The 19064-nt window shown below is 42.1% G+C and overlaps 1 long non-coding RNA gene across 1 annotated transcript; it reads left to right on the forward strand.

The window, feature by feature from the left end:
- The first annotated feature begins 6854 nt into the window (after positions 1-6854).
- On the forward strand, positions 6855-9477 carry LOC147248447 (uncharacterized). Its single transcript, XR_015119516.1, has 3 exons — positions 6855-7323; positions 8279-8358; positions 8940-9477. It is a non-coding gene; the product is annotated as an uncharacterized LOC147248447 (long non-coding RNA).
- Positions 9478-19064: the final 9587 nt, after the last annotated feature.

The raw sequence follows: 19064 nt of genomic DNA on the forward strand, positions 1-19064 counted from the left end.
CTCTCTTAAACTATGTCAACAAAACAAACACGTATAGGAATGGAAGAATCCTTAAGGAAGCAAACGTACACGGCATTCCTACCTGCACATGCAGTCTACAAAATAAGACACAGCTGGGAGAAAAAAAAAAGACTGATAATCACTGAGGAGGGCAGCAAAACATGTTTTTGTCTTTCATTATGATTAGAGTCGAGTCCACATTGGAGCTGTGAGCTGCAACTGTTTGTCGTGCAACTGAAAATTGGACTTAGAATACAATTTTTATTGCACCATTTTCTTTTCTCTGTTAAAAAGACACGAGGAGAGGTTTGTGTGCATTTGATAGCACTTTTGGGCAAAAAAGCACACAAAAAAAGCCCTGCTCGTCTTTCCAGCCCAGCGTGAAACAATGAAGAAAGCCTGGACTCTCCTCCATTCTTCAGACTGCCAAAGATGGGTGACACTGTGCAGTATCTGGCAGGTGATTGGCTCCTTTCCTCTGCAAACTCCTCATCTGAGTTTCCTCAACTGCCAGAGTCTGGCAAAGGAATCTCCTCACATTCGCCACAAACACCTGAGTTGATTTATTTGAGGTTGAGCTGAGAAAGTCACGGTCACTGTTCAGAGGAATGTAACGCGGGATGTGCAGCATTTCTACTTTGTCATGTGGCCCCATTTTTGTCCGTCTAATTCATTCATTCAGCTAGAAAATCGCTTCCCTCTCCATCTTTTATTCAACTGTTCAGTCCTATTCATATACTAATTAGACTCCTTCCCCTTTTTGCAACAATTCAGGCTTCATGTCTCATGTTGACTCTTTCAAGTGTCCTACGGGTCTCATTCTTACTTTTACTTATTCTCTAGTCAAACCAGCATTGCAGTCTTGCAACAAAGTTTTCTTATGCTACTCATTTTTCTGTATATTATTCAAATTTTCTCCAGCATAGTGTAAGTTTTTCAGCTTTCAGAGTTCACACAGCAATTTCTTCAGACGCTGTCTTCTCTAGTTCACGTAAGTATAAAAAAAAATGATGCGTGAGGCTCAGTGTATGTTTAACTTTTGTGTGAGATGGAGGAAGAGACAGGGTATCTATTTCCAACTATACATGATTTCATTAGCACTCACTTCAGTGGTTAGCACTGGTTCCATCTCCAACGCAATTATCATCTTTAATCCAGTGGTTGGCATTCAGCCGCTGACTCACTTCAGTAATGTGAGAGCTCTCACTGCTGCTTTAGTACTCAGGACGGTGTAGTTCACCGAGACTCATAAAGAGGACACACACTAGCCGGAGAGATAAAATGAAGAGAAAATTTCCAGCCACAGGAGGTTCAGAGTGTTGTTGCTATGGTGATGGGCTTAAGTGAGACTTTACACAAGCTTTAGGACTACATGCAGCCAAGATGAAACAATCAAATTAAAAGCAAACAAATATATATATATTACCCCAGCCTTCATATTACCATTAGCTGTTCAGCTTTCTTAGATGCAAAATATTTTAATTGTTTGCTTCTATTTCACTGGATCCCAGCATATTAAGTTCCACTTCTGTAAATAAATGCATGGGCGAGGTCTCTCACAGCTGGATGCTCTCGGTGTCTCCAGATGTTCAAGTCATTGTTGAGGGTTGTGGGGCTGAAGTCCGTGATCAAGCAAGCAAACTGAGGGCAGCAGACGAAACACGTCAAGCTGACTTTTCTTTGAAATCAGCCAGTGTCATACGGCGCAATCACTTCAGAACTGAAAGAAACCAGCAGGACCCTCGTGCACCCATCGACAGTCAGAACGGGTCCAGACAGAAGTGGTCTCCATTGAGGACCAGCAGCCAAAAAGCCCACTCCTCGTGTGGAAATAAGGTTGTTCTCTGGAGTGGAGCAGCACTCCTATAAATGGAGTTGGGGATTTGGTTGGAATAAGAGATCTTCTCGGTCGCAAATTCATTCCGTAGCATGACTTTCTCAAGCACACACAGTCGAAATCATTCAGAACCATGTTCAGGGACCTAAATAAAAAAAGTTGAAAAATGATACAAAGTTTAAAAGCATCACATTATAAAGTCTTGTCTTTAAGACCTTAAAGTTACAAGCTAAAAGTTCCTGCCGACCTGCAGGACTGGAGGACAGGTGAAGTAGATCGATGGGTTATGGATGACAATATGCTTCAACACAAGCACCCTTCAAGTCATCTTCAACTTTTTATTTTTTCCTTGAAGTTGTGTCCTTCCTCTGGGACACTTTACAACTTCAACCCTCTCTGATTTATTTCTTCTGAGGTTGAAGGTTATAGTCAGCTGAAGAGCAGCAACTGCAGGGATTCATGTACAGGTACACTCAAGGTCAAAATCAGGAAAATGGGTATCATTCATCATGGGACACTTGGTCTCTAATGAATCATCATTGCTCTTAACTGCATTCAAGCTCTTTTTCATCTTTATATCACACAAATGACCTCAGAGTATGTCTACGAACACTTTTTGAGATTCTGGTTCAAATTATCCTCATGATTGGATCAAAGTGGTGAAGTGAGTGAAAGGGTCTCAGCGGTTCCACTATAAAAACCCTACATGACAATGAGCCAAGTTGGGATGGTTCTGTTCTGCAGAAGATGCTGACTTTGCTTTCCAGCTCAGGAGCAGGAACTGTCACAGAGATCAGCAGCGGCTGTTTTCCGTGCAAAAGAGCAAGAAACTGAAAGTGAGCTGTCTGACACAAACGCCGCAGACAGATGTTAACATTGACAGTATTCTGATATTCCGTAGTCACGCTGTAAATCTGGAGCAAATGCAACGGTTAAAGGGTGATTATCTGTCAGAGTGTGTCGGCAGGCAGGGTTGGGGACTGAACGATGTTCTTTTTCAGCTGAAATACACGTTTTTTTCGCAGCCGGTCCATTTCTCTACATCGCCAATACCCTTCTCCAGACATATGAAACGGTAGAAAGTTCGCAAAATAGAGTGACATCAGCAGTACAGACACTGTGCATCAGTGTGAGGGATGAAAATAAAGACAGACAGTCAGACAGTAATTTGATGTCACCCGCGGTGTGTTCAAGCCCAACAGTCAGGGCGATCTCACGCTGGTTAAAGTAAAAAAAAAAGAAAAAGATACAGACAAAACTCACGGTGATACAAAAATCCAATACACCACAGCTGATAAAAAGCCAAATCCGTATGGCAATTGAAGCTAATGTTTGCAGCCTGAGCACAAGGCAGTGACAACAACATGGATGTGGATAGAATTATTAAATATCTAGTTGTATTTGTCAAAGAAACAGGACTTCTGGGGTTGATGTTTACTGCTTTTTTCCCAGCGCGGGTCGACTGGCTGCAGCTAAACAAAACCAACCCCACTCATCTGCAGTGTACAGTGAACAAATGGAACATGATTTGAGGACGTTTGAAATTTAGGAGAAAATCCTGCTGTATTCGAACACTGCGATAGTGATGACAGCAACATGAGTGATGAAGGTAGCTGCAGCATTACAGAAAACAATACTCCTTTATACCTTCATCGTACAAGGTGTCACTTTGCCAGGCGTAATGTACTTGTTTGTCACGTGTTCTGAATGTATAAAAAAATGAATAAATAAAAAAGTTATGATTTTCCATGGGGGAAAAGTCAAATAAGGTTTTTTTTGTTTTTTTATATAGGAAAAAGTAGAGTATGTCCAAGGAAATGTTCAATTTATAGAAATAAAATGCTGAGCAACTGATGAAGATCAGATTGCTGTTCCACTAATTAGCTCCGGATTGAAGCCAAACGGCGTGTGCCATCTGCGGTTCTGCCGCGTGAACACGGTACTGAATGTTTTCTGACCCTTTCCTTCACAGACTGAAGCATGCCCCCCCCCCCCCCCCCCCCCCACCACCTGCATGGGTTTTAGATTTATGACCGCCTCAATACTTACGTACCACGTGGTTCAGCTCTGCAACTGTGATGAATGGCAGCCTTTCAATGTCCTGGAGTTTGGTAAAAGGCAAGTAGAAATCATGAGTGGGAGAGGACAAATGGGGAAAAGTTTTTTTTTCATGTAGCAAGGTGAGGGCAAACAGGGCAAGTAATTGTTAAATCAGATGAAATCCTTCATGATAGTGAAGATGAGGAAAAAATACGATGGTAGAAGGGGGAATTGGATGAGATTAAAAAAAAATAAGGGGGCAGGAGGAAGAACACAAAAATAGAATACAAACCTTATTGATGTGAAAGGCAAAAAAAATGGTCAAAACTAAGTTGAAAATGGGAGAAATACAGATTTTTTTTTTTTTACCCGAGGGGAAGAAAAGAAAGAAGGCGAGGCAAAGAAGAGCAGTGAACAAATACTGTATTATCAACTAGCCAAGATTAGATTATTCTCTGTCCAGAGGCGTGGCGCCCTCAAGGATGCTGCACCCAGGGACTCCGATTTGAGCATCAGGGATGTAGGAATTTAAATGCAAATTCAGGAAACACAAGGCAATGTGTTTGTTGAACAAAAGCAATGCAAAGAGAGACAGGTGCACACAAAGACACACCATGGAGATTTAAACTGCACACCCCCCTCGGAGCATCCCTATCGACATGCTTTTTTTGGGGGGTGGGGGGAGGAAATTCATATTATCCTTGGACACAGTCTTTTTATAAAGAAAATCCTCTGTTGGAATAAGCTTTCCGGAAGCAATGTTTCCACCGCAGTTGTGACATGAGATTAATTTAATCTTGTGTGGCAGAAGCAGCATGGTGCTGATGTAAACAGCATTAAGACTCGCCTCGTCTTCCATTTGGGGGCTCCATGGCTGTCTGGGTAATTCCATCTTTGGGAGTGTGGGGTACATGCCGTGGACGACGGTACGTGCTTTCTCGGCTGAGGGCAGATAGCGACTGCATGTTGGGGGTAACTAATGATCCGTTTCAGTGGGTAAGACGTTCACAGAACTAACAGGATTAGAAAATGTTGCACACAGGTATGCAGGGAGAGTACCAATGACAGTCAAAGAATGCAATCGCAAAATTGGAAGACCATCTTTGTATCCTGAACAGTTTCCCAGGGAGCTTCACCCTCGATATAAAGACAGTGATTTGTAGTTTCAGCTGCTCATCGCCAAAATTAATATATTTATGCTAGTGAATCTTGAAATTCTGCACCCTGAATCTCTAAATCTCTCCCTCAGACGTTTCCAACTAGACTGAATATTTTGTAACTTTATTGCTTTTGTAATACTCTGAGGGAATTTCAGCTCAAATTCCCTCCTTGGTCACAGAATGAATTGAAAAGATTTTAGTGGTCAAAGGTAAAAAAAAAAAGAAAAAAGGCAAGGTCGATGTGACCTCACCTGAATGCGGTGTCTCTGGAGGGCCTTGAGGGAATATCTCCAAATTTTCCACGAATGTTCACCAGGAGTTCAGGACGAGCTACAATGATTTTGGTGCTCAAAGGTCACTGTCAGCTCACACGAACACAAGATATCGGAAACACCTTCAGGAAATTTTGTTCAAACACCAAATAGAACTAAAGGGTTAAGTGAAAAAAATTTACAGGTCAAAGGTCAAAATTGCTGTGACAGGCACGCATCATGGTGGGATTAAAACCACAATGTGGCATTTTAGGGGGCGACGTACCTGAAGCAAACAAAACCGACCAGAACAACCACAGCGTTACGGTGTTGAAGGAGGCAGTTTTCTGATCATTTTGTCATCCGGCAGCCTTAAACTGGCTACTTTCTATTTGTTCATGGTTGCAATGCCATGTATAAAATGATCATGTGTTATGTCGGGAATATCCTGCTAACAGATCATACAGCTTCCCTTGGCTTTATTGAGCCTCATAGTCAGTCAAGGCTTTTGTTTTTTTGTTTTTTTAAACGGAAACGACACTAAAAAGCCACTGTGCTGGATGCTCATGGTAACAAACAGCAAGCATCTGGTGAACATAGTGGGCCACTTTAGCTGCTGCAGGGCTGGCTATTTCCAGATAAACAGATGATGTGCAGGAGAATGAATAGCAGACTTGGATTCACTACTTCTGAATAATAATGTTGCTTTGTAATGTCCGGATGGGTAATTAAGCACATTTGCCAACACGAATATCCTTGCGAGCGGTGATGATGTTTTAAGAGGAAAGAAACGTGGAACAAAAAGATCTTATTTGTCCTGCGTGGTTCTGCAAACAGAGCTCAATTTAACATCAATGAGATTTTGACCATTTTCTTACACTTAATTAAGCTCCTGAGAAATCGCTTCCCTCTCTCTCTCTCCTCAGCCCGATCCTAATTTAAGATCTTAAATGTTTTTTTCCTCTGGCTGCACTGATCTTTATTTGTCTGAGATAATCAGCACATGAGATAACGGTAAGATCCAAAAGGAAAACTTGACGAGCTTACAAGACTACACAACATCAGCAATTTGTCTCAGTGATCAGAATCGAGTCTGTTTGTTCCGTCCGCGAGGAGACTGAGCACAAGAAAAGAACTGGTTTTCATCCGTTTCCGCCATTGTTCTTAAACCGGACAGGATATTTGGTCTTTTATTGATTGATTTATCCGTTTGCTTGTTATTTCTGCTAAAGATGTGGTGAGAGAGAAATTGTTCAGATCTTAATATTCACCTAATAAAATTAGGGAGAAGACAAAAGTGACACTTCAGACCTTTTTCTTGAATTAAGGCTCAAAAATTCAACTGAGAAACTAGCGAGGGAGTTAAGAGCGCTGTATGAAGTTCAAGTATATGTTAAAGTGCTTTTACAGGAAAAACAAATCCTCATTTGCATTCTAGATTTTTTTTTTCCTCTCACAAGAGAACATTTGATTCCCCAAACACAGGTGCCGCTAATAATGTTAGTAATGGCATCCAGGTTCACTGGCATCACTTAGTAACACACTTAAATGGAAGTGAATCATCATAAATGTTATTAGTTCCACTTGTGCTGTCTGCTCTAAAGAACAGGATCATAAATTAGTATTCATTTCAGACTCGCCGTTGATTATTTTCTCTGGAAGACAGTCGAGAGATTTAGAGGAATAGAAATTTTAATATACTCTCCCCCTTTGTGTGGTGTGGCTAGAGAAGGAAGGTTAGGGGTTGGGGTCGGTGTTTGGGTTCAACTGTCATATGAATGCAGTCAGTGGAATGTCCACATAAGGATAAGTGCGTGTGTGTGTGTGTGTGTGTGTGTGTGTGCGTGTGTTTGCCAACTGGTCATCCTATCTATTCCACACTGGGTGCATGTATTGATTGCTGGGGAAGGAGATTAGTCCCCAATCCTGTGTGAAGTGGGTTTTTTTTTTATTCGTATTATTTTTACATGGATGAGCGACTATTATTTTAGCTCAACTCTTTTTCTGTTCTGCTTCCCAGCTGTGCTGCATGCAGGTTAGTGAGTCTTCACTCATTCAGTCCTTTGTTAAATACAACAACCGTCGTTATTCCTCACTGGAGTCAACAACTGGAAACACGGCGTGACCAGCACCACGCCGCTATTGCAGTGACTATACCCGACATTATTGAAGCTTTGCTTTTGTGTTTTGCTAAATTTAAACAGTTTACTTCCTAATGCAAGTACTCCCAAAAAGTTAGCGGTCTATTGCACAACTGCAGTGTTTATGTAACTGCAAAATATAGCAACGGCTGGGTCAGTTAGCATTAGCTCTGCTCCTCACGCTTACCTCAGGTGCTGATAGCTGTGGCGCAATCAGCTTTCTTAAAAAAAAAAAAACAACACAAAGTGCCTTAAGGTAAAACCTAATAAAACAATATCAAAACACAATAAACAATACAAATGTAAAACTGCAAAGCTGTCTGAATGAAAACATCTTTAGCTGCTATTTAAGAGTGCAGGTCACAAGCAGTAAATAAAGCAGCTGTTATTCCATTTCAGCATGCAAACTAGTCATCTAGGAATACTGGTGCCGCTGGTGTTAATTTGAACAAAGTGACCATAGCCCGTGTTTGCATTGTCTCATTAGCACCGATGATCTTATCAATAAAACACCGTTGTGCATCTGTGATTTTCACGGCTGATGTGCGATTATCCAATTCTGATTTATAAATGACTTTACTGACGACGTAAGTCGAGGAAATCGCAGCTATTCTGGCAACCCAGTGAGCAACGTCTGCACGCAGCTACCAGATAGTTGCCTCATATTTCTCCTCTTTTCCCTTTGCTGAGGCTAAAGTCCACTTTGATCTTCATATGTTAAATATTGAATGTACGTCCATATTTCACTTGCTCGGGCTCCCAGAACAAGACAGAGGGTCAAGATAATAAACATTGCCGGGGAATTTCACTTCTCTAATTGCCCAGAGTTAATCTCTCTTTCCTGCACAGTGTCTTGACCTGTAGTAATGGACCTGCTGGAGTCCCACGGTAAATAAAAACAGCGAGAGATGGAAGGAAGAGCGAGAAAGGTAAGAGGAAGGGCGGAAGACGCAGAAAGCTTTTTCATCTTTTATTGTTAATAAGTGGATACGCTGCTGATTAGTTTGTTCCAAGTCGGTATATTAGCTGTAACGATGTAGATGGATGATAGTTTTACTGATCCTGCAAGCTTGATATTAAGTTTCATTCGAGGGAAATAAGTTTGGGGGGGGGGGGGGGGTTCTTTGTTTACTTCATGGTCTTTTTGTGAAGGTAGGCAAGTACGCACAAGCCAGTACACCTGAGGCTGCTCCCGGTTCTATTCCATTTGCTTGTGTAGTAAATGAAATGAATATTAACCATCAGAAATTCTGATCGATTTTTTTTATTAGTGGCAAAATATAACAATGACTCAGCTCAACTTGAATGTAAAGACTGCACAAAAAGGAATCAGGAAAAGGAGTACTTCGCCTTGGTAATTTGAGACTGTAAAACTGTGTTATCCTTCTTCTCATTGACTCCAAACCATGTGGGTACAGCATGAAAAGAACAATCTAACTTCCATCCAAAATGCATCATCAGCTGGACTCTGGGGCTGTTGTTCAAATCATTATGTGTTATTGCATTTCAGTTGGGATTACTTTCCTCAAATACAAAATGGAGAGCCAAAGACAGAGAGAGCAGCAGCAGAGATACGGCATCGGCAGCTTACGACAACACGGCTTAAGTTTGATACAACATGCAAAGGAGGAGTGAGGGTGGAGGAGGGTTTTGAGCTGAGCTCGACGACCAAACAAACCTGCACTAGACTATGAGCTATGACGTTGAGTAAGTCCAGTCGTGACAGTGTTGCAACCCCAACACTGCATGCTACAGCAGCCTGGGTGAGGCCTTCCAAGAACTGAGTTGGTGCAGGTTTTCTGCCTTTGGAGCAAGCAGTGAATACCTCACTCTTTCCTCTGTGTCGCTCATGCAGGCTCACTTGAAAGAATATGTACACCTTTCTAAAATGACTTCTTTTACTTCTTTTTATAGAGGCTTAGAAATGTCCTCAAACATTTGTTACCTAAACCGGAGTAAACAGCATCTAAAGGTTGATTAGACATGTGACAAATGTGGGGTAGAAAGTCTCAAGTTGACCACACTTGTCACTTCTTACACAAAACGTATTGATGAAAGATTATTTGATATCAATACTTTCCATTGTGATCCTTTGCAATAAACAGTGGGAGACAAAAAAAAAAAAGAAGGGGGAATAAAAGGGAATTTTTGAAGAAGCCTCAGGCCCTGACTGTGGATATTTGTCTAATTTCATCGCACCCTCGGGGTGAAGTGTTTTATTTAAACACCTCTAAGCGCTCATGATATTTGCATCATTAAAAATATGAAGCGGGACTTACGACACATGCAGTTGTCCCCTTCGAGCAATGAGGGAATGTGATCATTCCAATCTAAACTTTTTTTTCCCTTCCATATTTGTCTACCTTCTAGAGAGCACAACACGGCTCTTTGGAAGCGGAGCTTGGCGGTCTTTGAAGAGGTTGTAATTTCCTTCAAAGTACAGTAAGAGCCAGTAAATTAGACATCAAGACGGGGAGTGTTTTGCATCCATGTCAAGGCTGGCAGCGCTTGAATATACATGTAGACGGAGACGAACTGAAACTACAGTCATCTCGATTTAAAGATGTAAAAATGAAATGAATAATGTGTAATGTAATGTTCTCAGCAAAACCATGTGTTCGTGACATTTTCACACGCTCCAACAGGAATATTCATCAGTTTCACCATTAAATATCCTCATGTGGAGGTTTTATGTTTAAATTAAAAGAAAAGGAGGGGCCTCTGCGTTTCCGCCACGGTGAGCTCCACGCACTGCAAAATCACTGGGACATGAAGCTGAAGGGTGACTGACACAGATGAGGATCGCTGTAAATTTGAATGGCCATGATAGTAGTGGCAGGAATGAGTGATATCCCCTCTTCTCTCCTCTCACAGCGTTTAATGTATGCAGCCGGGCTGAATGACAAGATGTGAGCTCATCATTTTATATGGTTTGTCTTCCTTCACTGAGATGGGCTATTTAATAAGGAATGGGACTCGTGCAGCGAAACCTCTCTCCCTACTGACGCACAGGGAAGAAGGGAGAAGAAGAAAAAAAATCAGTGCCCTTGCTTGAGAAACAGCCAAACACGTCTTGGGAGAGTTTTCTCTCCTCATTTTCATTGATTATTGATCAAATCACATCAAAGTTTTTCAAATTCGAGTGGATAAAATGGGTCACTTCAGCTACAAGGGATGATAGAAAAAAAAACTGTAGGATTATCTCCATAAATATAAAGTGCAGAGATTAATTGTATGTTTAATTACATCATTATCACATTATCTCCTGCATTTTCTACCTGATTTCCCCCTGATCTTGCCATCAAACTATGAAGCTCTGAAGGGCTGATGGAGAGGGAAAACTACTCAATATCTATCAATACTTTCATTGATTTTTTTTAAAAAAATTGGGGGGGACTTTGTATTTCTTCTCTACAACATTTCAAAGAAAATATTAATCTACATTTATCAGTTCCTAGTTACTTTGAGTGGAAAGATTTTGCATAGAAAACGCTACGTTTTCAGATTTGAAGCCAGTCAACATCAAGATAAACCCGATCAGAGCAGACAGACTATCACACACACACACACACACACACACACACACACACACACACACACGACCTTTCAGAGACACAATGGTTCCCAAATAAGCATTCTGAGGCAGAATACACAAACATCCCGTAGAATGTTTACTTTTACCTGTGATACTTCAATAAACTCATTATCAAATACTTCATTACCTGGTTGGAAAAAAAAAAACCTCTTCCTTCTGGACTGCATGAAACAGCTAGGAGTCACGGAGGAGGCTTTAGCCTGTTTTCTTTATTAGCGACACGGCCTGCAGGGGGACAATAAGGTATTTCGAGTGTATTTGAAGTTGATGCTCGTAACCTCAACCAAGGCTGAGAGTTGGTGTGGTCCTTGCAGTACAACGTGTGCCCTCAGCTAGTGCAGAGTACTGTCTGAATATCTGAAAACCTCGTCTGCTGGCATAAAAAGATTTGACACCTGGTGTGTTAGTGTAACAGGGTTAAAAACTCAAGTGCATTTTTACCTGTGTTATATTTGCTCCATGGCTTTGATTTCAAAATGAAAACCTTTACAGGCCATTGCAAAAGTTTTCCAACCACTGATTTCTCCATGTCTCCTCCAAGCCTCCATGTCAAGTAGAGATAATCAAATCCAAAAAGTGAATTATCAGTTTCTGATGTTCATCTCGAGTCTCCTGTGATATTCAACTATCCTGTGTTTATACCAGCACGGGAAACCGCGCAATGCTGCAGTTCTAGCAGTTGTAACTTTAAATGTGCATCCTTGTGACTGCGGCTTTGATGAGGCCAGGCGTCTTTATGAGTGCAGCCAGCAGGCCTGAGGGGACTCCAGGCTCTCTGTCAGGGCTGTCCACAGCTTTATGGGGAGGTGTTAGATATGGAAGCCTGAGAGGCTCATCCAGAGGTGGTTATGAGCGTTGTATAGGAGCTCCTTCCTCCCCGAGGACGTAAAGTGAATGTGAGAATGTGAGAGGGAAGAGAAAAACAGAGAGAAAATGTATGTGTGTGTGTCTGAGTGCCACAATGGATGAGCCCCTGGCTGGGAGACAGAACAGTAGAAAGTAATGCTCTTTCCATCACCTGTGGGCTCAACCTCTGAGGACAAGTGTGTGTGTGTGTGTGTGTGTGTGTGTGTCTGCGTGCGCGCGTGTGTGTGTGTTCCTTCCTCAAAGTCTTGTATCCTGACAGATGTCTCTGTCTCGCCCGCTTGTGTGTGATGTCATTCTCCTGATACTGCTGATGAGTCTTTGTCTGACCTCTCTGAGGTTAGAAAAGGCATCAGAATGGAAGAAAGCTGAAAGTCGGTTAAGGTGGCAGATATGTGGAGCGGGAAGGAAATGTGATAGATGCGAGCAGCTTGTCAAAATCGTTGTCTCATGCTGACGGAGTGTGTACATCTTTCATGTGCAGCTGCAGGCGCTGATTTGCTGCTACAATGTTGAATATGCAACGGTATTTGTGACCCATTTCTAAGAAAGTATCACTTTAGTGTTTATGCTGAGAAGAACACCTACCTATGGGTATGAAATTATGATGTGAATCAAATCATGATCAAAAGTATCAGTGTCTGTTGAGTGTAATAAGAGTTGTAAAACAAAGATATGAGAAGACAGAGAGTGTCTTGGGAGAGCTGATTTATCGTACCGTGCGAAACGTTGAGCTGTCATGGTGGGGTGGGGGTGGGGGGAGTCCAAAGGGGTGCAGGAGGCTTTATTTGCTTTGAGGCTCAAGAAATTAGATTTGCATGTTTGTTAAAAATGTAGTGGTAGTACACAACTCAACCATCCATCTTTAGAGCTCATTCAAGACAGAGCAAGGTACCACAATGTCCATCTCCCCAGCAACTCCCTCTCCAAGGGGATCCCAGGGCATTCACACCAGAAGAAATATTCCTAATGTTCTGTTCTGTGTCCTGAGAACCTAAAGTGGGATGCAATCAGATGCCCCCATCGTCTCAGAGGACTCCTCGGGACATGATGGAGCAGTGGTTCTTGTCTGGGTTCGCTGTGGATGAATGAGTTCCTCACCTTATCCCTACAGGCAGGAGGAAATCAATTTCATCACCCTATATCTAAGATCTCATTCTTTCATTAACTAGCCAAAGCTTGCCACCACAGGTGAGGGCTGGAACATAAATAGACTGGTTTCTTCCTGCGCAGCCTCTTCTTTACAATGAATATTAATTAATGCTCTTAAAACTCAGATGTCTTGGCTGAGAACACTGTCAGGTTACAGTTGTCTGCATCCTCTGAGATGGTGTCGGCAGCTCTTAGCCTTAATGCTTGTCTGTTATACGACTGCTAAGAGCTGGCGTGTGTAGCAGAGGGCCAAGACCAAGGACGCCACAGGTTTAGAGATTAGTATTCTGTTTGGTTGTCATGTAAGTCATGATCCTAGAGCGTTTGTGTTTCATGAAGCACGTGGACAGTGAATACAACATTTCCTGACATTATGTGCAGTTACAGTTTTCAAAACGGTGGAATTTATCTGGACATGTGTTATTTCACCCTCGACACCAAAGTCGGGGAGCATATCACCAAAAAGTAGAGGTGTCCCTGCTTGTTGTAAAACATAAGGAAATGTGAACTTCCTCACTGTAACTACTGTAAGTTTGATATCGTTTCTCTAACACAACAGAGTTCACCAGCATCTGGTGGTTTACTGATTTATCAGTAGAGGCTTTTGCTGACTGCATGGAGCCCCACAAAGAGAGAGGATACTTTCAGAGTCCCGATGGTCCCCGGTCAGTAGGCACCTAAGGACTGAGCAGGACGGATGTCTGTCTGTAACCGACAGCTGCTAGCGCTGCCGTTCACCTCCAGCTGGATGGATTTACACAGCTTAAGCTGTAAGTTAGTTAAATGAATCCCTGAAGGAGCGGGAATGAGCTCGCCTGCAGCGGCGGCACTCAAAAGCATCCAATGAAGGGAACCTTCCATTCAGAGTCAAATGAGATAGAGATACTCTCTCCTGTCACATCTGGGGACAGGCATAATGCAGGGGAAGGACAGCACAGAGACACAGGGACCTGTATGCACAATTAAACAAAACATTTCAACAGCAGCATTTAAACGGCCATTAAAAGAGACTTATCTTCGATTGGAAATGTAACAGAAATAGATTAGCCTTGTCAGTTTCGGGGTTCCAGGGCGATGGGACTTGCATGCACAATTGAACAAAATGTTTCACTCTAACTGCTCCAATTAACTGCATGTTCTCTCATAAACAACAAAATAAAAAGCAGCAAAGCATTGCAAAGCCTCTGGACACGTCAGTGAGGGTGTGAGCGGAATTGTTCGACACAGGCATGGTGAGTAAAATCCAGTCAGAAACTGAATGTGATTGCTATTTATAGAAGTCAGTGTTCTGAGTTTCATAGAATTATATAGAAAAACATGAAACATATCTGAATTGGCTTCACGGTTGAACTAGAGATGTGTGTAATGCCATCAGTGGCACTGAGCAGGGTTTTTAACCAGTTACCCTGGCTGTATGTATTCCTACAGCTCTGCCAGCACAAACTGAACTGTTTCTATGGTGATTCTGTCATTGTAAATACCCAGAGCACTGCATTACTACACGACAAGTAAAGAAAAAATAGACCTGCTGTGAAAAAACACAGATATGTCATGTAGTGACTTTAATTTCTGGCGTGACAGATGTGGTCAGTGTATCTGCTCAACTGATTACTGCCAGCAGCGACTGTACGCTCACGTCACCCGTCGTGGACAGACCCCGTGTGTTTCAGGCTTTTAGGAAATCTTCCACATTAATAACTGCTTTTTTGTGAAGAGCATCTTTCTTTAAAAACGACATGATGTATCTTTTGTTCTGCAATATTAAACCCACATTTATTATAAACTGTGTCTTCTCACAGCAGAAAACAAGGTCAAATGAATTGTCCTGGCAGTTGTGAAGGGGTGGGGTTACCTGCTGACGCTGAACTCCAGCTCAGAAAGCAGTGGAGCCTTAGAAGTTGCAGAGTTTTGTTCTGAGGTTCCAACACTGTTTGCACTACAACATTTCATCTTTTAGAGAATAAACAATGGAAGACACTTTTGAATTGGATGTAAGTCAACTTTGGAGTAAACAATAAAAAAAAATTCTTATCTATAAAAGTGGAAAAGTTTTATTTGCACAACTGATGCATTCGGAGTTAAATTTGTGAGTTTGGGGGAGATATTCAAGTGAGTTTCAAACTGAAGTGTCCTCAGTTTGGTTTGGTTTTTTTCAAGTTTAGTTCCTGGTTCCTCACATTATAAAATCCCAAAATATGCATGAGTGGCAAGTGAATTGACCCACATTTTAGCAATGATAGAAATGCAAATGAAAGGCACACGTATGCTAACATCATTAGCAATCAGCTCAGCCTATTTTGAGAAATATGGCACCATAACGACACAGAACAGAACCTCAATATTTGACAACATTTGTTCCTAACTATTCATAATACTATGAAGTGAAATGGAGCATGGAAGCTGTCATCAGAAGACAGTGAAACCAGCTTTGACTGATGGCTGCAATAGCAGGCAGTGAAAATGTTGATATAACAACTGAAGGTTAATCATTCCTCCATCATCCTGAGACGACTAAATCGGCTGTCACTCGTCTTCACGTCACAACTTTAAACAGGAGTGTCACTTTATGGACATAATTTATATGGATAAAGAGGCTCCTTACAGTTGCCTCCTGGCTGGAATGAATCAAATAATCCAACACGTACACGCCACGCACAGTCTCACCTCTAATTTCACATTATCTTCCTGCAACGCTTTTGAATTATTCATACAATGCCCTCGCTGGAGGGAGAAAGAGGGAGAAAAGAGAAGAGGTGGAGAAATTAAAATGAAATGGGAGGGTAAAAGTGATGCAGAGAGGGAATGAGTGGTGGGAAAAAGATAATGGATAAAAACAAGTGATACATCAGAGCACAGAGGAGGCAACTGAGAGAAAAGAGGGAAGTCAGGGAAGAAAACAGTTGGAGGGTAAAGGGATAAATGAGTGATGGTGGGGAGAAGAAGAGAAGCTGTGGGAGGAAACAGGAAAACTATGCATGGCACAGGTCGATCAGTTGGGAGGGGATAAATAAAGCAGACGCGTCTGTCAGCTCATAAATTGTTCCAAATTAGTAGAGCTTTCATTTAGCATATGCCACTTAAAGTGAAAATGAAAGGATGGGGAGGAGGAGAACAGTGGGTGCAAAGACTTACTTTTTTTTCTCCGTTGTTGTTGCCCCGTCCCCCTGGTCCACACGACTCTCTCCACCAACTGTAAGCGAGCCCGAGGATTTGCGCCTCTAAACTAAGTCCTATCTGAATATTCATTGGTTGCATTTGCATAGCTGACAGATGGCAAAAACAGATGCTCGTTACGGCAAGTGTCAATTTTCAAAAATTTGCTTTCATGTCAAAACAAATAAAGCTGTACAGGAGGATGGAGCGACTCAAAGCCGCCTGGTAGAGCTGCTGAAGGTATGCTCATATGTGTGTGTGCAGGACAGTTGTCCCGGGAGAAAGTTTGAGTGTTTGTGTAGTTTCTATGGCTAGCATGTGAAGTTTTACATGTATAATTTTGCCCCATGATTATACAATCGAATTTTGATAACAATTCTACAAACAATGATTGCTGCTCCTGGAAGAGGTTTATTGATATCTGTGAAGGCTCGTTTCAACAAAATGATACGCAGTCATCAGTATCAGAAAAATCAGCTTGGCATGTTTACGCGTCTTTGCCTCTGGTTTCTGATGTGTGGACTTACACAGTTCTCAGGGTGTTCAGGCAGTTTGAAATACAGGCGACAAATAAAACGCGTTCCGACAAGTCAAAATTAAAATTACTGTTGTGCATGAGCTGGACAACTGAAGAATGCACTCAGCAGTCCGTACCACCACCAGGGTGAACTTTATTGCTCGGGCCTCATGAAAACTGCAAGCAGGGCCCTCGATACCTCACTCATGTGGTGTCCAGGAACAACAGGTTTTTTGTGGTCTATGTTAAAATTGGTTGCTTTGCAACATTAAAATTATTTAACCAAAGCTCCCAGGATTCACAGTGATCCATGACCAAAAGTTCCTCTGTAGCTCTCCTGACAGACGCCACCAACAATATGACCTCCTTAACAATACACAATGACCCAGGTCCAGGTTTAGAGATGTATCTGAGCCATACTCAGTTGTATCTGTTAACAGTTTGAGTCTTCAAAGACAGTGTTTGCCAACTCCTTCGGTATTTAATCAGCGTCAAAGCCCTTAAGAGCATACGCAGACGAGGCAAAGCAGAAACGTCAGTATATTTCAGTAAACCCCCCCCCCCGTTTACTTAACAAAAAGTTAATTCATGACCTTGTTTTTTTTGTAACCCAAGAGGTGAGAACAGTCTAAACGACACCAGTGAGAGGAGAATCCGTAGCCTTTAATACAGGGATCATCACTACTTAATGTAGTTCCTCATCTAATGAGACAATCTAAGAGGACTGTTTAAAAAATATGATGCGAACTACAAGGTGCTAATAAATCATGGACTCAGTTTCAATGCAGTTCCAGTGAGTTAAAAAAAACAACAACTCCTTTAACTGAGTGGCAGTGATGCATCTCCCTCCTCCTGCTGCCTGCAGGGCTAAACTGGACCCTGCTACGCGTACTTCACACTGTGAGTGACGACCATCAGATACTTGATTGTCTGACATTTAGGTGGATTTCAAAAAACTGCATATAGAAAAAGATGAATTGGCCAAAATGTTTTGTGGAATCCCAGCGATCTTGACCTTGGACCATATCTAATTTTTTCATCTGTAAGTCTAAGTGAATACTACCAAATTTGAAGGAATTCCTTTGAGGCGTTACCGAAACACAGAGTTAACGGGAATGGGTCGACTGGTTTCTGGGGACAAATCCAGAAAAGAGTCATTTCCTTTCAGTCTTACTGACTAGTTTGGCAAGTCGATGAAGCAAAAGTTACCATAGTGCTGATACATAATATAATGTGGGGCTTTCAGACAATGTGACAATGGCACCAGTGCGCTCTGAAACCCATTATTTCTCCTCCCAACAGTGCGCTGAACCCAGCAGTGAGCGCAGTGCAAATTGTCTGAAAACCCTCGGAAAGCGCAGGCTCAGCAGGCCTGAGAGTAAAACAAGCAATCACATCAGAGCGAGCGGGCCGGTGAGCCAGCAACTCTGTTCTCAGGTGCAGAGTGGGACAATGAGGAAGAGGAATGGACAAGAGAAAACCCGTGGAGCAGGAGAGGAAGTGGGACGAGAGGGAGGAGACAAGATGTGGGGAGTGAAAATTGGTGAGAAGATGATAGAAGTGGAAGTCGTGCAGACAGGAGACAATTGGACTCCGCAGAGAAATCACAGTCAACATCGGGGTAACGGGAATTAGTTTTGATCAGTGGCGGGATGGCATGCTTTGGCTGTTATGAAGTCAGGAACTAGTGTATAAATATAGAGCCCAACAGTGAGCAGGTCTAGAGGTGAATTTCCCATTCAATTCCTCCATTGATTTTTCAGCAAATTGCTCATATAGAGACTTGTGCTGTAGGAACCAGGATGTGCAGGGAATAGATGACCATAAAATATTTGAATCTGGACAAAAAGGTGAAAGGAAAAGGCAAAGGTACAAGACTGAGTCCATAATTCTTGGGAGTTAAAGAACTACTCACCCCAGAAGGCTTTGCAAATGATATTTTCATTGTTTCTGAACCGAACATTTTGCTTTTGCTAGCTTTTTTTTCATTGATGTCAACATATGATATCCAAATGTTGGACACGTCTCATTCGTAATGTAATTCATGTTTCTGCGGTCACGTTCTCCTCAAACAATGGCAGGAACTTGTGAAAACCCAAAATGGTCGACAGTGATTGGTTTCAGCGGGCTCCCATGCTAACAGGCTCGGAGAAATTGCTGATACGCCTTAGTATGTCGGGTTGTGTTGGAATTCACTGCGAGACTGAAAGAAAATCAATCTTTTGTTCAAATCAAGGTTAACGCAACAAATCAATGAAAGTAAGAGTTGTTTGTGGATTTTTGAGCATCCAGCTGGATGAAGAGAAACTCAAGTTTATTGTCCATTATGATCCACATCCTAAGTGGACGTTTTT

The sequence above is a fragment of the Aulostomus chinensis genome, chromosome 15 (genome assembly GCF_037954235.1).
Source record: "Aulostomus chinensis isolate RoL2024-O1b breed Wild chromosome 15, RoL_Achi_v1.0, whole genome shotgun sequence".
Lineage (NCBI taxonomy): Eukaryota > Metazoa > Chordata > Actinopteri > Syngnathiformes > Aulostomidae > Aulostomus > Aulostomus chinensis.